Genomic DNA, 23,487 nt, shown 5'->3' with positions numbered 1-23,487 from the left:
CAGGTGCTCCTGGACATCGCAGAGGAGGGTCTGGCAGCTTCCACACGCCTGCTTGCGGGGCCTCCCAGAGAGGGGCTCCGGTGAGTGCAGGGAAGGAACATGGAAGGGAGAGGGGGGTGGAACATGTCCCTGCGAGACGCCGAGTCCAGGGGAGGCTGCAGCAACGCGCAGACTGAGCCTCAGAGCGCAGGGGCAGAAGGGGCCCACCCACCGGGGCCATCTGGAGAGGAGCTCTGGGACAGCGTGCGGTGCCTTTGGGATTGGGTCCGTGAGGCAGAGTTGAAGTGGAGTCTGCTCGAGGTCAGGGTGGTGCCCATGACAGTCCAGTGAATCAGAGGTTCCCACGGGGTGAGTCGAGGTAGGTGGGAGATGATCCCCTGACAGAGCGTGGGGTCAGGGACAATGTGAGTTTTGGTTGGGTCATAGAATCTGGAGTCTGAGTGTGCTTTGGGGCTAGAAAGGAAACGTCCCATCATCGAGGTGAGAAACAGACTGTTAAGAGGTTGTGTCTGGTGGCAGAAAGACACCCTGTAGTAAGAGGGGAAGAAGAGGGTGGTGATAAGATGGCTGGGTCATGGGAGAGGGTAGAGGCCAAGAGATGACGAGGCCAGGGTTAGAGAGGGGCCTGGCAGGGAAAATGCGGTACTCCATGGGGAGACAGAGGGAGCACCTTCCTCCCTCAGCTCCCACAACTCAGAATGTTCAACTCTCCTGACTGTTTTGCCCCCCACCCCCCACCTGCAGCGATCTTGACAGAAAGTTTGCACAAGGCAAAGTTTGATTTCTGTGGGAGGTCCCCGGGTGGCTGTAGGAGACAGGTGGTAGCAGCTGTAACCAGGAGCACTGCAGGTGACAGGATGCTGGTAACGTTCACATCCCCCCTGCATGCCTGTCTACACCATTGCTGCCTTTCTGCTCTGAGCCAGTTCCAAGTTAGGCAAAACAAAGGCAAATGCCTGTCAGTCCTCCAGGTAACCCCCAGGCCAGTGAGAACGGGCCACACAGTCCTTTGAGAATGTGGTCTTCTCCACCTCCTCTGGAACCAGGGACCAAGCTCCCACCCAGGAAGGTGTCTGCCTTCTTCAAGACCACTGCCAAGCTGGGACGGGTGGGCCTGGGCCAGTGAACACGCCTCACAGCTGTCCTGTCACTTTTAAGTTGCCTTTGTCTCGGTTCGGCCTTCACTGGGTTGACATAAACCTCCTTAAACTATATCCCAGAATTCTGACAAAGTTGATTTTTTCCACTTTTTCCTTGATTTTTCAATGTTTCTATGGATTGACAGGCTCTTGGAGCTACCTACTCCAGCATTTCTGCTAACATCTTCCAGATGTACATATATGTACACATATATACACACATATTCACATACACATATATACACACACATCTATATACATACACACATGTACACACACACGTGCTCCTGTGTTTTATTTGTCTGTATTAATACGATAGATTGACTTGGCTAAAAATCGTCGCTGTTCATTTGCATGCTGGTTTCTGTCTTCCCGGTACTCCATAGCAGTGCTGTCATGTCGGTATCTTGAAAAGGGCATTGGTGGGAGTAAATACACTATGGACAACCAGAAAATGGTACAAATAAGGACTTTTCTTTTTATCCATAGGGAGTATCCCAGTACAAAGTAGTGCAACCTCTATGGAAAGTAACATGGAGATACCTCAAAGAGCTAAAAGTAGAACTACCATTTGATTCAGCAATCCTACTAGTAGGCATCTACCTAAAGGAAAAAAAAGACATTTTATAATAAAGTCATCTACACTTGAATGTTTATGGCAGCACAATTCACAATTGCAAAGATGTGGAAACAACCCAAGTGCCCGTCAATACATGAGTGGATTAATAACATGTGGTCTATGTATACCATGGAATACTACTCAACCATAAAAAATGGTGAACTAGCACCTCTTTTGTTATACTGGGTGGAGCTGGAGCCCATCCTTTGAAGAAGTATCACAAGAATGGAAAAACAAGCACCACATGTACTCGCCATCAAATTGATACTAACAGATCTACACTTAGGGGCTTACATGGAAATAATATTCATCGGGTGCCGGGCAGGTGGGAAGGGGGTAGTGGGGGTGGGGGTAAACTCTCAACTAATGGGTGCAGAGCGTACTATATGGGGGATGTTTATGCTTGTAGCTAGGGCTTGGGTGAGGCAAAGGCATTATATGTAATGAAAATGTTTGTGTCCCCATAATTAAAAATAAAGGATAAAAAATAAGTAAAATAAAATTAAAAAAAAGATCTTCTTCCACTGCCAGATGGTAGATTCCTTGGCAAATACCTTCAACACATTCTAACATCTCTCACTTTGGCATTTGTGGCCAGATTCTGGCCCTGACTGACCCTAAAGACCTCGGACTCTCATATCTAAAAATACCCTTCGAAGTTTAAATACAGATATGCTCTAGAAAGAGAAGTTCCAGGTGAGAAAATGGGCTATACAAATGACCTGCAAGTATATTTCTTAAAAAAAAAATCAATGTTCTAAAATGCAAAAAGTTACTAGAGAATTTCAAATATTAAAGGAGACCATAGAGACATGATATCTGAATATAATCTTTGATCTTTTGCTGGATCTATACTCCAGGGAAAATAATACTATAAAGGACATTACTGGGTAAATTGACAGAATTGAAATACAGAAAGAAGATTAAATAATATTTCTATATTAATGTTAAATTTGCTGAAGTTAATAACTTCAGTATGTAAAGAAATATTTACCTTGGGAATACACTCTGAAGTACTTGGAAGTAAAGGGCCATGTTGTATCTAACTTATTCTCAAAGTTTAAGGAAAAGGAATCGTCATTTTATGTATACAGGGAGAGCAAATCTGACAAAATGTTAAAAATATGAGAATCTGGGTAAAGCTTATAGGATTCTTCTTTATCTTTCTTTCAATTTTGCTATAACTTTGTAATTACTTCTAAATAAAATATTTTTGTGTGTGTGTTTTTGTTTTTGTTTTTTAAATTCCACAGAACCCCAGCAGACTCAAGATTTGGAGACATGGAATAGAAGAAAAGTGCAAGAAGCTCAAGTCTGGGAATTGGTTTGGGGACTGCAAATGATTTGCAGTGATTGATGTTAGACTTCTACTCACCACACCAAGAGCTTTTTTGCTTAATGGAATCAGTTCTAAGGATACATGATAAATTAACCAGCAACAAAGATCTCTGTGGGCGAAACTATCTGATGACTGCTTCAGCTCACTGCCTGGAACACTAACCATACTCAGCTTATCTTTGTTCACCCTGGATTCCAGCATCTGCACTGAATTCAGGGAGCCCAGTTCTGTAGAAGCTGTTCTCACTGTCATTACCGACCCACAGAGTAGATACTGAGGATCTTCTCCAAGAATCTATGGCTCCCTTTGCAATTATTAATATATTTCTCACTGTCTTGATAAAGGGTCTTCTGGACCCTACTTGGGTACAGTTTAGGGGATTGGTGAGTGGTTCTTGGATGATGTATCCTCTTTAACATTCCTATTTCCCTGGGCCTTGGGTACCTTCTACAACATACTAATAGAGTTCTGGTATTTCACCTTCATTTGGTCTAGGCTACCAGATTTATCAGTCAGACAACCAAGCGAACTCTTAGAGCCACTCATACTGACACACAGAATCCAGAGTCTTGGCTTAGAGCTCTCATATCAATGATGTCACCCTTGTCCAACATTATGTTCATTCCATTTTCATCCAGACTTTTAGAATCCATCTTTATGCCTGTTTCTGAGGTTTCTGTCTATCTGTGTACATTGACAAAATCCTGCAATATTTTAGTGTGCCTTGCATATTCTCGTGGTTCACACTTTGTAACTCACATTGTGGGGCCTGGTGAGACTTGAGTCTGCGTACAAGTCTGGAAGCAAGAGGCAGGGAGCATTTTCAGGAGGACCAGCACCCCCCTGCAAAGCAACTGTCTTAGGAGAAGTTATTACAGTCTCTAGGCAAGAGGATACCAACGTTAGTCAGGAAGGAAAGCTTCTACCTGCAAGGGGGGCTCTGAGGAATTTAGGTATTCAGTCTCCTGCTTCACTGGGATTGTCCAGGAGTCTCATTCCAATTTTTAGGGTCCCTCTCTTTCTTAATCAGTGCCCCAACTTCAACATAAGAAACACTTTAGACTTATGAACTCAATTTGCCTTGTAATCCAGCCACCAGAAAGATCAGATTTTGAATTTATTTTTTGGAAATCTTGGCCCTGCATCTACAGGAGAAAAAGATTATTTTTTCAGGCATTCATAGAAGCATGCTGATCCCTTATCCAGACCTTGAGCTGGGAATTGAAAGTCCTGAGTTCATCTTTCCCTAAATTCTCTAGTTTACTTAGAAGCAAATAACCAATCCCATTACAGTCCTTAGTTCCACTAACATGTTGTGTGGTGTCAACTACTTGGTCATCCTAAACCCTGCTTTCTATAAGCAGTTGATTCTAGATGTCTGCAGATGATCATCTAGGTAACTCTTTAGCCACTAAATACTATGCACGCTTCAGTTATTCTTTCAAAAAAATTTATCAACATCTACTATATGCCAGAAACTCTTCTAGTCCTGGAGATGTAGCAATGAACAAGACAGAGACAGTCCCTCTTCTCATTCAGCTTGGTCCTAATGGGAAAGACAGATAAATTAAAAAATAAATTTACATTACATTTTTAAGAATTTAAGTACTTTATTGGAAAATAAAACTGGATAAGAAGATAGATAGTGACAGGAAGGGCACTTCTAGTTCTGGTGGCAATGAACACAGACTTAACTCGTATCTGTGAAAGAGTGTGTAAGAATAAAAATAAGTATATCAATATCCCTAACTTTGGAGACAAACTGAAGTACTGAATGTACTTCTATTTTTGATTTTTTCCTTAGCATGGTGAGTTGTTTGGGAAATGATTCAATAGTTATTTGTAGTTCCTAAATTCTCAGCAGCAGTTGTCTCCTGATATGTGTCACTATATATTCCGAGTTGACATCTGCTATCTGAATCACCAAAATAGTGCCTTGTTTTAAAATTTATCCACTATTGGCTTATGTTTTATCTTACTCTAGGCCATGTTATCACTACATGTGACATCTCTGTATATGTGTTTGTGAAACTGGGATAAAGTTGGCAAAACTTGAGTTAGAGGAAACTATCTATGAAACATGTTTTGCGTTAGTAGAACAGGAGGCATAAGCACGTTTGGAATAGAAAGAAGAACAGAGAAGGCGAAGAGATATTGGAGAAATAGGATCTCACAAAGGAAAGTCAAATGCAAGTCGGGAACTTAAATGCAATTCAGCCAATAACCTTTGCCATACTGATAATTGTGGACTTTTATTATGGTTTTGGTGTCTACCAGCTAGATTACAAACTCCATTTGGAATAAAGCCTTTGCCTAGTGGAAGAAAGCAGATAATGTGTGTTGATTGTGATTTCAGGGATGATATTCATGATATCATTTCATCATCATCATCATCATCAATATCATCATCATCATCATTCATGATAATATTCTATTTGAGGAATCTTTTTCAGAGTGAGACTTGACCTGACAAACTGTTACACCAATAGAAAAATCAGTACTCTCTGACTGACACCTTAGATATTGACAGATATCTGAGAGAGAAATAATTGATATTACCAAGTAATAATGAAGTATGGCATAATCTCCAGAGATTTGTGAGACTAAAAATTGTGAAAATGAATAAAGAAATTCAGAGTCTAGATTATCACAACATTGAACAATATGGTTATGTTTACACATAATGTTCGGATGGGTATTGGTGAGATTGCTATAATGCATTGCTACTAATTATTTTTAAGAACTCAAATAAATGTTGGGCCATTTAATAATTCTCCATCCTACCAATTTCTTCCATTACCAAAAGATCAACCTGTCCCTGGAGATCCTCAGCAGATAATGTTTTTTATTTTTTTCCTCCTGTTTGTGCATTTTCAGTCCATTTTAGGCCACCCATATCCTTGCTGCTATTTCATAATAGTAAAGCATATTGAGTGGTCACACGTCCTTGTTAGGGAGGTAGCATAGTTCAGAAAATCCGTCCTTGGTCCACATTGCACCGCCTGTGAGCAGAAGAGCTGAAACTCATTCTTATTCTGTCTGAATCGAAGGCCAATCTTCTTCTCACCCCGTAACACTGCTCTGTGTTGAGCAGAGGAAGCAAAAAAGGTGTTATGGCCTGCTCACCCTTGGGTTGGGCTTTGCAAGGAACAAGGAGGACATGGCCCTAGGAGTTAGGCAACCCAGCAGCCAGGGCTGGCTCTGTGGTTCTGGCTGCACTTGTCACATCTTTGGGTGTGCTTTCTTACCAGATGACCTCAGAGTCTCCTTCAGATGTTCATATCACACAATTCCTGCCTGTCGTATCAGAGGCCAAACCACATGCTTTGGCCACTTTTTAGCATCATCTCCAAAGTATCTTGTAATATGAAAGCAGGATGTTTTGATTGTCTCACTTTGGGATACGATAATGAAATTGTAGGAGAAATTATAATTTGTTTTCCATTCTTTAGTGATGTATTGATTTTCATGTCCTCCTTCCTTTCCCATCATTTATGCCTGTTTTGGTTTCTTGTCAATTTAGGGGACTGTGTATGTAGGCCGTAAGAGTGAGCATTTCTGCAGAAAGCAAGCAGGCCTGCCATGCTCCAACAGATTGGATTCCCATTTGCTTAATGAGGGTTTGGAAAGATTGGGGGTGTTCCTACAGTCAGCACACACTTAAGAGTACCTACTACGTGCTGGCTCCTAATTTTAGTCTCTAGAAACTGGGAAAAATCTGGACATACAGAGCTATTTTCATCTACATCCTAAAACTATTCTATCTACAAGTATTTCAAGGCTTTCTATCTACCTGGTTTCTTTTGAGACTAAAGAAGTTGATACAAACCAACATTATGGATGAGCTCAACTGTATTAAGGAGAACAATTTATTACTTTTTGGGTTTTTGCTACAAATGTTAAGAATGAAGAGCTGTTTTCAAAGTAAAAGTTCAGCAACCCACTGATCAGATGTAAAATGAAGGAAAAAAAAAAAAGATTCCACTATCATTTTGGAGTATGTGAGCTGCTTTTCAGAAGTAGGCTTCGTTGGCAGAGCAAGTCCGTTAATAACTCCACAGCACTCCCCTTGTTGAAATAACACAGATTGGCATTTAACCCGGGAGGAAGAACACATGAAGTTATTTAACATTTACATAAAATTATGGAGTAAACTCCAAACAGGTCGCCTCCAAAATGTATAATTACACTCAGCAGTCCTGTCAGCATACATAGAAACAATTTTATTTCCAATCATCTTCTGCTTTTGTTCACTCTGGAATATATCATTAAAATTTCCACAGAACAATGAGCCTTAATAGGTGCTAATGCAATTGTGAATTATGGTAATTGTTACCCAAATTAATCTCTGTACTTTCCATTCCTTATTGCCATGTGCATAAGGAGTGCGAAAAAGATAATGTTAAAACCGACATTTGTATAAAAGGTATAAAAGATCTATCTTATTTGATAAAAATTTCATATGAGAACTTGCTACTTTGTAGTTTATTTGGAAAAAAAATGTTAAGAGTTGTCGCAAGTAAGGCTCATGCAATCTCTAATTTGTGGAATTTGTGAAGGAAAAAGGTGATGAACTTGTTCCGGTCATGTTTGGTGTATACATATGGCACATGTGTGTTTCTCTGTGCATATATTGGCAGGGAAGTGTGCATTCATGCCCTATCTGTATGTATGGACTGTTTTTGTGTTACATTCACTTATTTATGTAAACCACCTTTTCGGTGTAATGAAACCCACTGTTAGAAACTGAATCATGTACCTTCCATATCTATATGTTTGTGGTCTGACCCCCAGTACCTCAGAATGTGACTGTATTTGCAGATAAGGCTTTAAGAGGTAGTTAAGTTAAAATGAAATCATGTGGGTTGTCCCTAATCCAATGTGACTGGTATCCTTATAAGAAGAAGGAATTAGAACAGAGACATACACAGAGGGAAGACCATGTGGAGACACAGGTAGATGACGCTCATCTATAAGACAAGGAGAGAGGCCTCTGTCAGAAGAAACCAACCCGTACCACCTCCCTGTAGCCTGAAAAAAAAAAAAAAAAAAAGAAGAAACCAACCCTGCCAATAATCTTGATGGTGGAGTTCTGGCCTCCAGACTGTGAGAAAAAATTTCTTTTAAATTGGAGTTCGTAGTATTTTATTATGGAAGCCCTAATAAACTATGGAAACTATGGAAGCCCTAATATTATCCACCTAGATGGGAAATAAAGAAACACAGGCCTCTGTCCTGTCTCTATCACTCCTGAGTGACATTTGACTTGGCCAGGCCATTTAGTCTTCCCATTTGCAGTAGGGTCTAGTTTTTCTATGTTTGTTTACTTAAGCCACCCAGCAGCGTATTCTTTTCTTCTGTTCATTGCCCCCTGAGTTTGCTCTGAGAAAACACTTGTCCTTCACCCTCAGTCCTCACAGTCTAATGTTCTAGCTCTAGATATGAGCATTATCATTCCGTTCTGGCCAATCAGTGTGTCTCTGCTCACATGCCTGGCTCAAGAATGGGCACGTGACAGAGACCTGGACACTGAGACTCGATTTCAGGACTTCATTTGGAACAATTGAGCAGTCAGGCTCTGTTTGCTGAAGCTGCTCAGGTGTGAGGACGAACACCTGGGGCTTGTGCCAGCTGCCTTTTGGCCACATTGAAAGGTCAGGCTGAGGGTGAAGCCCACACAGAGAGAACTGAACCACCAGATGGAGAAAGATCCAGTACAAGGACCCTGTGTGAGTCCCTGATCCAGCCTTGCCTGAAGCCGGTGATTCCTGGGGACCCTGCAGTTTTCATGAATACATTGGTAAATCCCTTCCTTTTGTTTCCCCTTTTGGCAGTTTCCCTTGCATTTCTGTCATTGCTACTGAAAGAGTCCTGTGTTATGGAACGACTTCATAATGCTTTGTCTCTTCCTCTGCAAAACAAGTGTACCCTTTATAATGAAAACTATTTTCCCCCAGATTCCATATTATATAGAACACCAGTACTTTATACTTCTGTGTATGTGGCAGGAGGCAGGGGTGAGCATGGGAAATACAATCTAACCCCTTTGACGTTCCTCGGATCCCCTGGTTCTGTGTGGAAACCACTGGGTTAGATGATCCAAAGTTTCCTGCCAATCCCTAGAATTATTAAGTTTTACGTACTTGAACGCTTGTAGGTCTGAGCATGTAGGAACTTTGGAAGCAAAGCGGAGAGCAGAGTGAGGGGGAAATTGCACTAATAGAAAAAGAAAACACAGTCAGAGGTCACACGCGGACATTTCTCCATCAAGCGCTGTTGAAGTTGCCAAATGACCAGAGGCGAGGGCTGCTTGTAAAGAGCTTTAATGTTGGGATACTTTATGTGATTTCTCTATCTGTCTCTGGCAGGGCTCCAGGCGGTCAAGTACACGTGCTGAATAATGGACTTTGGGACACTTATGGAGAGATGTATACTTCGGGTGTGATGGTAGTAACAGAATTTAAAGAGCAATATCCCATTGGAGCTACTAAAAATATTCCACAAATGAGTGAAAAGTCCACCAGGTTCAAGTTGAATGCACCACAATTAGTGCTATTTTGTTTTATGGAAAATGTTTTACTGAGCCAAGTCAGGGATGAGCTTTGCCATTTATAACAGTCTTCAGAACAGTGATTTTTCACCACATCTGAAGACAAATGAAAATGCATGAGCCTTGGACCTCCCCTCTTGAATGTACGTACACAGTTTACAATGAATTTCAACATTCTGTCTTTTCAAAGCCATTTCCCTACCGGACCTCAGGCAAAGAGCTTTTCCTCTAGACAAATGTGTCAAATGTGTATTTGCATATTTATTTTTAAGCTGTTTGGATCTTTCTGAATTAAAATTCTTTAAATTGCAGTTTAGGCAACACTGCTAACTCCTTTTGTCAGCTGCAATTAACTTTTTATTTAGTGGATTGCTTTGTCTCTGATTTTGTTCATTCTGGGTATACCCTAAGGAAGAGTTCCTTGTTTATTCAACAAATATTTATTGGGTGCATGCTGTGTATCAGAAATTGGAGAAGTTGATAGTGATATAATGAGAGTAAAGAGAGAGGGTCTTGGTCCTCCTCGAATTTCTGGTCTGGTGGGAGAACATAAGACTCAGGTAATGTTAAGTCAGCAGATCTAATAATGTCAGTTCTATCTCTAGGATGAAGGCACTAGATCTGTAGGACTCAGAGCAGCCAGAGACGAGTTTGGAGGAAACTCTGGCACCTGGTGATGTATAGTCTGCCCCTATATCTGTTGCAGCTTTGCAGAAATGCTAGAGGCTTCACAGGGAGAGAGGCTTAGAAGGACCGAGGATGGTTAAGCATGCCTCTGCCCTCTCCTTGTATCGAATATCCCACACTGCGGTGAGGGTGAGTGAGACACTTGGCTCTCAGGTGGAAAACTTATGGAGACTCCAAAATAAACCTGTATAGTCAGGATCCAACAGGGCCAGGATTAGAGTGGGAGAACGAGGTGAGTCATGAAGGTGCAGTGTGGGATCTTATCTTTATTTAAAATTTTGATATTTTGTTCATCATAGATAAGTTGATGTTTTATTTTTAATTATTATGGGTACATAGTAGTTATATGTATATATAGGGTACATATGATGTTTTCATACAGGCATACAATGTGAATTAATCAAATCAGGGTAATTGGGGTGTCCGTTACCTTAGGCATCTATCATTTCTTTGTGTTAGGAACATTCCAACTTTTAGTTAAAGTATACTACTCTAACTTATTGATGATTATAGTCCCTTTATTGTGCTATCAAATATTGTTCATTCTATTAATTCTGATCTTTTGAAAATATTGCATGAAGATGTACATTATTTTTCCTGATCGCTGAGATTTTTGATGCTTCCTTAAATTTTGTGACCGAAGTCAGAGTTTCATTCGTCTCACCCTAACCCAGCCCTGCCTCATACTGTAGTGACAAGTCACAGCACTCTGTTAAGAAGTTTGCAATGTATCATTTTTATAATTTAGTGCATATAGGAAGCATACTCATAACAAATATTTTGCATGGTGTGTGTGTATATATATATATATATATATATATATATGTAAAACTAATTTGACCTCATTGCATCTTTAAAAAACGTACAGTGTTTAAGAGTCAGCAAACTGAGACACAGACATGGAACATACATGCATCGTGTTTTGACTCAACACCTCGTGGCTTAGCTGGGAAATCCTACTGCACGGTGCCACATCTAGGTTTCATATTTAGTTGCTGTCTACATCTGTCCTGGGTGGTGGCAAAGAGCCGGTGAAGACTGCCGACCATGTGGTCCAGAACCTTTGAGGGGCTGCATGCCTGCGGCCACTGCTGTTTCCCGCCTCACGGTCCTCCTTGCAATCTCCTAGCCCCTCCCCTCTGGCTTCATGTTGCTCTGATCTTTTCTTATTGCCCCGGGTCCCTTATCTCTGTTTTCCTCTGCCCCTAATCTTCTGCTTGTTCCCTGATCTCAACATCAGACCAGACTCCACTTTGTGTTTCATCCCTGACTCCTCAATCGCTGGCATATATCAATCTCCCACGCTGTTTCTCCACCATCTGGAACAAGTTCTAGAAGCCTAATTAACTTGTGAAGTGTGTTCGGTTTGGATGGCAAGACCCATCTTTCTTTCCCGTGACTTGAACCTCCTGACCTTTTCTCATAAAACACTCATGTCCTATTCGCTACCCTGTGCTCAGTTGTCATTAGTTTGTGTTGACAGTTTTATTGTTTCCTGGTGACCCCTGTCCATCCACAATTACTATGGTATGTAGCTACCTATTTATTTCAAAGCTAAGTGTGTGGAATGAAAATAAAACCAAACAATTCCACATTCTAGGGGAAGAAAAAAAATCCCAGTTTTTAAAATATAACCCACATTCGTTCTTATCTATAAATCCTTTTGTAATTTGTTTCACTAAATTCGTGAGTAGGTCTCTAAAACATGTCTGGAGAACACAGCCCTTGGCTGTTTAGAACACCCAGGCTCTTAAAATTATGCATATGAATAAATAAACGTATAAGGCAACTTTTTTCATAGAAGCCAAAATAGATATATTGCGACAGTTATCAAATAAATGGCTTTAAAATGTTGGAATATTAATGAAGGTGATTCATTCTTTCAAAATATCCTGGATTTTGACATAAAATAAATTTATATTTATGAAATCTGTGTGATCTAATCATAATTTTGGAATTAAAATGATGAAGAAAAAAAGTTTGGGATGTAGTAGGATGGAGTGCGAGTGAGGAGACCAAGGTCTTTATGTCAGTCGCTGCCACCGATTGCAGAACGAGCTCAGTTAAGACGTGAGCCACATGATGCCTCGTGCCAGTAATTGGAGCATGGGGCTGGAAAGAACGGCTCCCACCCAGTGATCACTACAGCTGCTAGAAATCCGCACCACACAGCTACAGACCTGTATTTAAGGAAATTCATTATCCCTGGTTGCATTCCTATTTGTAAATTTACATAGTAAGGGATTACTGTTCGATTTGAAAAGTGGAAAGGCCAGCATCAAGATGCAAAAAAAAAAAAAAAGTACAGTATGTTCCATAGGAGGCCAAGAAGTTTGGCATTTTTTTCAGATACCAGTTATTATTCTTCTATGTGTATATGCACTCTTTAAGGATGGGGTAAGCTTTTCTTTTTATTAGTTTCCATACTCCTTTTCTAACTCTGTGGGATTCATCTCTTTTCAGAGAATGGACTAGGAATAACAGCATATCTTTTTGTAAAAGCATGCCCTTGACAGTTTATCTTTGGATTAACTGGTGAGTTTTATAAGTCAAATTGTCCCGGACTTTCTCCCGAGTTTCTTCAAAGAAATCATGGGAGGCAAAACTAACATTTTGCCTGTGCTTTGGGATCGCTGGTAAGCAGCTATGTGAGAAGCACAAAGTATCGCTTTCATTTGGCAATCGTGATTCTAAGGCATATTGAAGCAGACACTTGAGTGCTCCAAATGACAAGATAATCCAGATAAACTTTACGCATCTTGCAGCTTTTGAAGTTTCTAAAGCCAAATAGAGTGGAAGGATAAAAGACAAACCAAGTTCCTAAGTTAGTTCGTATCCTGTATGTACTTAGTGTCTCTCCTTCATACAAATCCCACTGCCAGCAACAAATATTACAGCCAAGCGCCTAAAGGCAGCTTATCTGCATGTGGACAATTCTATCACATATAGGGGCTATGGATTCCAAAAATGAGGCTATCTTCTTATGTAACTTGCTTTCTTTTAATTAACATAGAGATGAGTAATTGAATATGATTTTCCACAATATCAGTTGTAATAGCAAAATAGTTCTCCATAATATAGAGGAAATAAAAATATATTTAACCAATCCTCTATAATTAGGGATATATATATTGGAGACAGAGTCTTGCTCTGTTGCCTGGGTTAGAGTGCTGTGGCGTTAGTGTAGCTCACAGCAACCTCAAACTCCTGGGCTCGAGTGATCCTCAGCCTCCCAACTAGTTGGGACTACAGCTGCTCTCCACCATGCTTGGCTAATTTTTTTCTATTGTTTAGTTGCCCAGCTAATTTTTTTCTATTTTTAGTAGAGATGGGGTCTCGCTCTTGCTCAGGCTGGTCTCAAGCTCCTGACCTCAAGAAATCCTCCTACCTGAGCCTCCTAGAGTACTAGGATTACAGACATGATCCACTGAGCTGGCCAATAATTAGGCATTTATATTATGTATTAGAAACCTCCACTGTTGGTGACATACGAACATGGAAGAAGCTTCTATTTGACTTTTTCAGTTTCCTAAAACTGTTAGTAAAAAATAAAATGGATGGAAGGTGCAAGGGGGTAGGGCCAGAAACCATTTGAGGTATTAGACAGTGGGTTAGAGGGGCTTGACCCCTATAGAACTTGAAGGAGAACTGTATGTATGAGTATACCATGTGAAATCATTGTATAAACTATAGACATGCACAATGGCATATTTAGGCTAAGAAATGACTATCTTTCCATGATTATTTCTGGCCAAAGACATTAGCCTATATATATTTAATCATTAGATAAGGTTTATATGGTTTAATTTCATTTTGGATACCTCTTTCTTAGAAGAGTCTTAATACGAACTTTTGTATAGTACAGTTTAAAAAGTGGACACAGTTTTATAAGTAAAAAATATATTTAGATTTATTAAGTCTCATGCCTTGTACTATGCCAGTATAGGTACCTGGAATTACACATCCCAGGATACTCTTTCCTATTTGGTATCTGATTAAAGCTGGACACTAGAAAAATCCCTACAAGATTTGGAAAGCCAAAGCAAAGCCAAAGTCATTGTTTAATTTTTGGAAGGTTGGCACAGAACGTCAGGGACGGTGGCAATGCATGCATGTTGTTACCCTCCTGCAAGCTCCCCTGGTTGTTGTGGGAAGCACCCACACCCATCCACCCCCACCTCCCACTGGATCTGCTCCTTCAGCTTCTTGGAATCCTGGGTCACATGTGCATGCAGCTCCTTGGTGAAGGATACAGCTTTTCCTGCACATCACCAGGGTTGGAGGTGGTGAAAAGCAGATGCAAGTTCCAGTGTGTTCGGCCAGGCTCCAGTTTGTCCTTGATCTTCTCTTCATCAGCTTCCTTCCTTACTGCAGTCTGGCTAACCTATGGTAACTTCACAGACTGCTTCAGCAGTTCCTGCAATTCCCTACTGTAAAACCCACTGTAATATCCTTGTGCAAGACCACATGTGCTAGTTCTACTTCTCTGATCAAACTCTGTTACAATAAACAACAAGAGCAAACAATAAAGTCATCCCCCGCCACACATGCAAACACACACACAATGAACCTGAAAGGAGGTTTTAGGAAGATGCACATAGCAGCAAGGCCTCTGGCATTGAGGGATGGGATTGGGGTGGAGATTGGAGGCATCTTTAGCTCAGGGCACCTGTGTGTGAGAGCTGTATGAGACGAGAAAGATGTGAAAGAGATGGTGGGAGTCACCTAAGAGGCACGATTGGGAATGATCCTATGGACCTAGGAACATGGGAAACAGTTCCAGACACAAGGGCTTTATACAGTTTAACATAGTTTGAACTCTATATATATGCAATCAGTGAACCAGAGTTTACAGATCTGGGACCCACAGAATTCATAGAAAATGCATGTAGGGAAATGTAGGAAGGTGTATGGAACTGGGACATAAGGGTTATGGAGAAGAGTAGTGGACATCGGGTAGTTTTGCCTGCCTGGAAAACACCCCCCAATCTGCCTGACAAGGCTACCAGGCTGTCAATGCATATGGCAATTCTCTGCGAACTTACAAAAGATGCTCCCTCCATGCAGATGCCCCAGACCGGAGCCCCTGGCCTGAAGAGAGGAACACAGCCGAGCTTTTTCCTCCCACCTGAACACACAACTGGTGCCGTGAACATGGACAACTGTGTGCCGTGCTTCCCCACCCTCGTCCATGTGGTTCAGGTGGAATGACTCCAGCCCAGCCTAGAGATGGGAATGGGCATTTGACCAACTCCTGGCTGTATTTCCACATCTGATAATCCCAATGGATAAAGAGATCCTTCCTCCCCCCCACCCCCCTCCAGAGAAATAGAATCTTGTTAGCATAACTGTGAGAAAAGTGTGCATCTCTGAACCCATCTCTGTGGTCAGCAGTGTGATCTCCTATTCAGGCATTGTTTTTTTTTATGGGCTGAACTGCACCCCCTCAAAATTTGTACGCTGAAAGTCCTAACCCCCAGTACCTCAGGATATGACTGTATTTGGAGATAAGGAAATTAAAGAGATAATTAAGGTAAAATGAGGTCATATGGGTGGGTCCTAATTCAATATGACGGGTGTCTGTAAGAGAGGGGGTTAGGACACAGACATGCTTGGAGGGAAGACCAGGTGAAGACAGGGAGAAGGCAGCCAGCTACAAGACAAGAAAGGAGTTTCCAACATCTTGTTCTCTGACTTCCAGTCTCTAGACTTGTGAGAAAACAAATTTCTAATGCTTAAGCCATCTAAGCAGTAGTACTTTGTTATGTCAGCCCTATCAAACAAACACAGTGTTGTTAGCCCTCATTAAATGACTCAATATTTATTAAAGGATAGCAAACCAATCTCTATTGTCTGTTTAGATATATGTCTATATTTAAAAAGTGACATAAAATAGCCCTATAACAAGCACCTACTTGAACTTGGGGGCCACCTACCATTTAGCAAAAATCAAACTAAAACATTTATGAAGGGAAGATTGCTCAAAGTCATTCATTTAATCAATTCCACCAGATATTTGAAAGCTTATCTCTCGACCAGGCTCTACCAATAAGCTGAATTCCTCAGCTATATAGGGGTATTTCAGTATTAGCTTGTCTTTAATAAATTGCTGTTTGTTGAGGTGTATTCATCATTGAGCAAAGAATTTTCTAGAGGAGCCTGAGGAAGCACATTTGTATGTCTATGGAAAGGTAGCTGCTGAAAACATTGCAGGCGATTTTTGCTAGGAGGACCCTAGGGAGAAATTTCAGACTAACTTAAGTACCAAGAATATCTGTTTTTCTCGTGATCAATTAATCCAGAGATTAACATAGTTTTTCTTTTTGCAAGAATGGCTAGAAAGTTGGGTAATGGTTTTTAAGCTTTATGCGCACAAGAGTCACCTGAGGAGCTAATTCTGAAACTGTTTTGGAGAGTGAGTCAGGAAAATGTAGTAAAATACTCAATATAGTATAAAGCTTGGTATGATCAAAACATTTACAGTGTGTCTCCAAGTAATGTTCAACTCCTACCAGGCAACATTGCTGAGATCCTGTCTTCTCTTATTTTCCTTCCTAGGGTGGCACCTTAGGTGTCTCCATGGTAGCTGGTTGGAGGGGTCCCTGGCATTTCCTGGTTCTTGGGTGTTTGCTGGTATTGAACCCCTTTTTCTCCCATGCCTCACACCCAGGCCTCTGAACAGACTTCTTGGTCCCACCTTCCCCTGCTGTGTCATCTTGCTTCGGCAGAGCAGGCCCCACATCAGCCTGTCTGGTTCTCAGCTCAGATGCTTACACCCTAACTCAGATCACCCTCTGTAGGGGACTGGCATATATTTTCCTAGTTTAAGAATTAAATTTAGTAATGTACTTGCTCTGCTCAGAGCATTTAAAAGTAATGTGTTCCGAACAGCCTCCCTGTGATAAACAAAGCTGTTGCCTAGAGGCATAACAAAGGACCTGAGTTGCAAGTAAGCAAGAGCTATCCTGCCCCATGGCATTGGGGGTCTGGAAGCCACACAATAAACACATTGTTCCTGTGATTGCTGCGTACACCCCATAAGATGGCTGGTTAGTCAATGACGGGTAAGATCCCTCAAAGGAGGGGCCACCTAAGCCAGGCACAGCTGCCGGGGTTCAGCCGAGAATCTTAGAGGTCACCCTAAGAGAAGCTGGGGATGAAAAATGTCCCCTGTGGCTCACCTTGCCCATCCTTGCTAATCTCGGTCCATGATCTATGCCTAGCGCCTAGAGCAACCACCTGAAAACCTTGAGCCAGTGGATATCTGCTTCCCTAAGACTACGTATTCCAGAATTTATGGCCATTGCTGCAATGCCTGGGTGGTTATGTACAAGGAAATAACTTAAATTTTTTAGAGTATAAAAATAAAACTGACCCAGTGTGCTATTACTTGAGTCAACTGTCTGTATGTGTGTCTGTCTTTTTCTTTGTGTTCTGCGTTTGTGTTTTGTGTTCTGTGTTCATCCTCCATCCTGCAAACGGGCCATGCATAACAACCCTCCATTTAACCCACACAGCTTGCTTTCTTCATCGGCTGAGTGGCCCTGTGTTGGCGCCAGGTTCTTCACAGAGTCATCACCTCCTTCATTCTCAAATGGGGAAGAAGGAGCCAGCGCCACTTCTCTTGGAAGATTCTTTCTCAATATAGCACAAATCAGCCCCTCTTGGCCAAAGCCTAAGGGAGAGAATCAGGACACTCAAGACTAAACACTTGAACCTCATTTTCTTTCTTCCCCTTCTGCTCTGTGAGTCCCCAGTCCAGAAATGGGGAGGTTTTGTTTTTCTTAACTTACATTTTGTCCTCCTTCTACAAACAGGCAAGAGATTTCCTGCTATTGCATTCTCAGGTGCAAATGGAATTTTCTTAACACTAAAAAGAAGTCTATGGGCATGAGTCCTCCAGGATTGGCTGTTGATATCCTAAAAGAGGAAATTAAAGCATTTGGGAAATCCTTGTTCTCTAAAAAAATGCGTGGATCTTAAGCTCATTGACTTTCTGCTAAATCCTATTTTGTATGTCAGATGCTGAATATTACATCAGTCTTTATTTTTATTTTTCTTTCCTGAACACATCTCCCCAAGCAGATGGATGTTCTAGGACATGTACTTGCAAATGCAAAACAAATAAAGCACATTAATAATTTAAAATACCATCTCTAATATATGCTGCTATATTATAAAGCATAATAAAAGATAGATACCAGAAAATAGAAGAGACAAAAAGAAATGGCTTTGAAGGAGAGGAGGAAGAATAAATAATAAACTTTTAAGTGTTTAAAACTGTCTTTTTTTTTTTTTTCCAGTCCTGGTGGCAAGAACAGTTCTAATGACAGATACTGAGAAAGAACAATTGGTACCTGGGCCACATGTTGGGGCTCTTGGTTTGGATCATCTATTTTGGACATAAATTACTTTGAAAATTAAAGATAGAGTTAGTTGGGTCTGATCTGGTAAGGGACTAAAGAGTTAAATTTAAGTATCTCTAAGAGGATTAAACCATAGCAGGTAATCCAAATTTTCTTTGCTTTCGTTTTTTTCTTCACTTTTATGTAGCTGATCAAACCATTTCTTTTATCTTTCTTGCTGACCTCAAAGGAATGTGGTAGAGAAAAAAAATTGAAGAAGAATAGAGATCCGTCTACAGTAAGGTTGAGATACTAAGTTTATTGCATCATTTATTGCTCCACATCGAGAATGGACAGCTTTCTTATTCTTTTTTTTTTTTTTTTTTTTGAGACAGAGTCTCACTTTGTTGCCCAGGCTAGAATGAGTGCCGTGGCGTCAGCCTAGCTCACAGCAACCTCAAACTCCTGGGCTTGAGTGATCCTTCTGCCTCAGCCTCCCGAGTAGCTGGGACTACAGGCATGCGCCACCATGCCCGGCTAATTTTTTATATATATATCAGTTGGCCAATTAATTTCTTTCTATTTATAGTAGAGACGGGGTCTCGCTCTTGCTCAGGCTGGTTTTGAACTCCTGACCTTGAGCAATCCGCCCGCCTCGGCCTCCCAAGAGCTAGGATTACAGGCGTGAGCCACAGCGCCCGGCCAGCTTTCTTATTCTGTATCCTTAATAACGGAATCATTGCAAACTGGTGGGGAGTTTAAATCTTCCCAAAACAGCATGTCTTCCTATTTCACTTCACGTGACCTCATTTCTTGTCTTGATAGGGACTGAGATGAAAGGAGGCCTTAGACTTGGCAGTGGAATAGCCCCAGTGGATGATATTAGGTGATAAATGATTTCATAGCAAAGGATAGCAGAGAACTTAATGGTTAAAGAGTAATGGGAAAAATTTCCAAGCAGAAAGGTTTCTATTATGGGTTCGATTGTTTAGGCTTGTTAGCAAGCATATGTAGATACAAAATCCTTGAAGATTTTGAAAACTTTATCATTGATTTAATTGGGAGTACCTTTATTACCCTGTTTTTCCACAAAGAATCCCTGTTTAGACAAAAGGTTGTTTCCAGCATTATACTTCATCTTTACCATGCTCATAAGATGTACTTTTTGTTCCTTTTGCAACCCACACACTGATGATGTAGCTCAGTACTAAGCTCTCCATTTTCCTTCTCCAAATCCCTTTTTCCCTACTGTTTTTGTAGCAATAGGGACATACCATTATTATTATTATTTTTGGTTGAAAACCACTGTAATAAAGGTGGGCTGCTAATGTATTCTGATGGCATGGTTTGTAAATGAGAAATGTTTTTACAGATGCCTTTCTTGATGAATCTATTAGTGATGTCTTGGTTTTTAAAAAAATGACGCCAAGGTGGAGCCTCTTTTTCTCCTAAGCACCTCTGATCCCAGTGTACAAATAATGTTTATATTCCAGTTCACAGAAAAAAAAAGGGAACATGAAAATATTTCATTGAAAGCTGACAGCTTTAACGAACTTTAAAGGTTAACCCTGGCGCTAGTTAGCATATCTATTCATGTCTCCATCAGTCTATTGAATTACTCAGCTGAACATGCACACAAAAGCAAAACTGGAAAAAAAAATACCCAGAAAGCCAACATTAATAATTCATAAATACTGGAGGCTTGTGACTGACAATTTTTCCCCTACTGTGTTGAAGTCTGTTAAGAACTGAATCCTGATAGCTCCTAAGTTACTTTAGAAACTCAGCGAGCAACCCTGTCCAGGAATGTTAATGTTTCTGTAAGTGGTTAGCTACCGAAACACATTGTGGATTTTCATGCCCTCAAGCACTTGTTCATGTTCCTTTGGATTAGTAGAAGGTACAGCTTTTCATGAGATGTTTAACTGACAGTTTTTATATTTGAATTTCACAAGCATCTGCGGACCATAAAGAACTCCAAATTCAGCCATAATCTTCTGTTACACAGTAAATCGGCATTTTTGAACAGATTCCAGATACCAATTATGGCATTAATGAGGATATACAATCACGTTGTCTGCTTGGGCAGGATTAGAAGTTATGTTGCTCATGACAGGGCTGGCCTCCTTCAGAATTCATCGTCCTCCTTCCTCCAGGTACATAAAATTGCATTTATTAAGCCTTTCCATTAAAAGTAGAAGCTATCAACATCTTTAGGTATTCAGCATTTTCCTGAGGAAATAAGGGACAAATACTACCACTGCTGCCTGACAATGACTTGATTTCAAGCTCTTGTATGGGAAGAATAAAAATTCAGGCTTTATGTTATTAGAAAGATTTAGCAAAGAGCTCCCTCACACAGGAGACTAAGAAGATGGGAACTTGGTAGGTTCTCTGGCTGGTACCAACTGCTTTTCTCACCTGGTTTTGCTTCAAAAGAGGTCTCAAGGGGCTGTGAGCTCATGGCTGATGTTCCAACCACTTGTCAATGATTAAGCTCCCTTTTATGTTTTCCATTTCAAGGTTTTTAATTGTTATGCCACCCTTACAAAGAACAATGAAGGCGTGTGGACTCGGAGTTTTCTCTGGTTTGGGAAATGGTTCTTTTGACATGAAGTTTTTTTTTTTTTGTTAGCTCTCACAAGCCAACTTCTAAATGTGAAGCTATCTATGGTGGTGTCCAATATTACAAACCTTTGCTTGGCTTCCTAAATTGCAGCACTAAGAATTGGTTTATCTCAGGGATAGTTAGAAAAATAACTAAATCTCTGACCTTATTAGCAATGAGCTTGTTTCCCTTTCCTTTAAACTGCAGTTATGGCAATAGCCAGAAACTTGTTACATTTGCTCAAGTCCATACCTCTTCATTGAACTCTTAGCCTCATGAGCTGTCAATAAAAGACTTAAGTTTCAAGAAGATTTGCAAAATGTAGAGTAGAAACACAAAAATTTAATGACTGATTCCATATATTGCTTAACATGGAAGGCATCTTCTGTATTGAGCAATAAATAAAGCCAAAAATGTCTATCTAGTACTTTTCATCTATAAAAACTTCACCAGGTACAGGGAATGTATTAAGCATTTATGTCAGATGTAGTTTGAAATCCTGCACTGTTGATTTATAACTGTAATTTTGAGCCTTTGTTTACTTGTCTACAAATTGGGGATAATAGTATTTACCGCCAATAGGGGGTTTATACTATGTAATAGGGTTGCACTGTGGATTAAATAACATATGGTTGGTTCTTGGTTTTTTCAATCCATTCAACCACTCTATGCCTTTTGACTGGAGAGTTTAGTCCACTCACATTCAATGTTATTGATAGGTAAGGACTTACTACTACCATGTTATCATTTGATTTCTGGTTGTTTTATGAGCCTCTCTTTCTTCCTTCTCATGTTCTTTTTAAAAATGATTTTCTTCAGTAGTGTGTTTTAATTTCTTGTTTTTTATTTTTTGTGCATCTGTTGTAGGTTTTTTGATTTGCAGTTACCATGAGGCCTGCAAAAAACATTTTATAACTGATTATTTTAAACATATGGCAACTGTATTTACCAACAAATAAACAAGCAAAGAGAAATCTAACAGAAATTCTACTGTTTAACTGTATCACCCTTCCCCTCATTTTTTAATTTTTGGTGTTTCCATTCATAGATTTTTATACTGTCTATCTCTCAAAAAGTTGTTGTAGTTATTTTTGATAGGGTTGTCTTTTAGTCTTCCTACTCAAGATATAAGTGGTTTATACACCACAATTACAGCAATAGAGTATTCTTTATTTGTGTACTTACTGTTATCAGTGGATTGTATACCCTCAGATGATTTCTTACTATCCATGAACATCCTTTCCTTTTAGATGGAAGAAGTCCTTTTAACATTTCTTGAAGGACAGGTCTGGTGCTGATGAAATCCCTCAGCTTTTATTTGTCTAGAAAGGCTTTAGTTCTCCTTCATGTTTGAAGAATAATTTGCAAGATATAATATTCTAAGGGTAAGGCTTTTATCTTCAGCACTTTGAATATGTCATGCCACTCTCTCCTGGCCTGTGAGGTTTACCCTGAGAAGTCTGCTGGCTGATGTATTGGGGCTCCTTATATATTATTTTTTGTTGCTTCCCTTAGGACCTTTTCTTTATCTGTGACCTTTGAGAGCTTGATTATTAAATGCCTGGAGGTAGACTTGTTTGGGTTAAATCTGCTTGGTGTCTCATGGCCTTCTTGTACCTGAATATTGATACCTCTCTCTAGGTTTTAAATGTTCTCTGTTATAGTTTCTTTGAATAAACTTTTAACCTAAATTTCTCCCTCTGTCTCCTCTTTAAGACCAATAACTCTTAGATTTGCCATTTTGAAGCTATTTTTTAGATCTCATAGGTATGCTTCTTTTCTTTAATTGTTTTTTTTTTTTTCTTTTTCTCTTCTGACTGTGTATTTTCAAATAGCCTATCTTCAAGCTCACTAATTCTTTCTTCTGCTTGGTCAATTCTGCTGTTGAGAGACTCTGGTACATTGCTCAGTTTGTCAATTAAATTCTTAAACTCCAGAGTTTTTGCTTGTTTTTTTTTGTTATTTCAATCGCTTTGTTAAATCTCTCTGATAGGCTTCTGAATTCCTTCTCTGTGTTGTCTTAAAGTTTATTGAGCTTCTTCAGGACAGCTATTTTGAATCCTTTGTCTGAAAGACCATGTATCTCCATTGTTCCAGGATTGGCCACTGGTGCCTTATTTAGTTTTTGGGGGGAAGTTATATTTTCCTGGGTGTTCTTGATGCTTGTGGATGTTCCCTGATGTCTGGGCATTAAAGAGTT

Source organism: Microcebus murinus, chromosome 12 (genome assembly GCF_040939455.1).
Source record: "Microcebus murinus isolate Inina chromosome 12, M.murinus_Inina_mat1.0, whole genome shotgun sequence".
Taxonomy (NCBI): Eukaryota; Metazoa; Chordata; class Mammalia; order Primates; family Cheirogaleidae; genus Microcebus; species Microcebus murinus.
The sequence above is the reverse complement of the archived record's forward strand: the minus strand, read 5'-3'. Positions refer to the sequence as shown.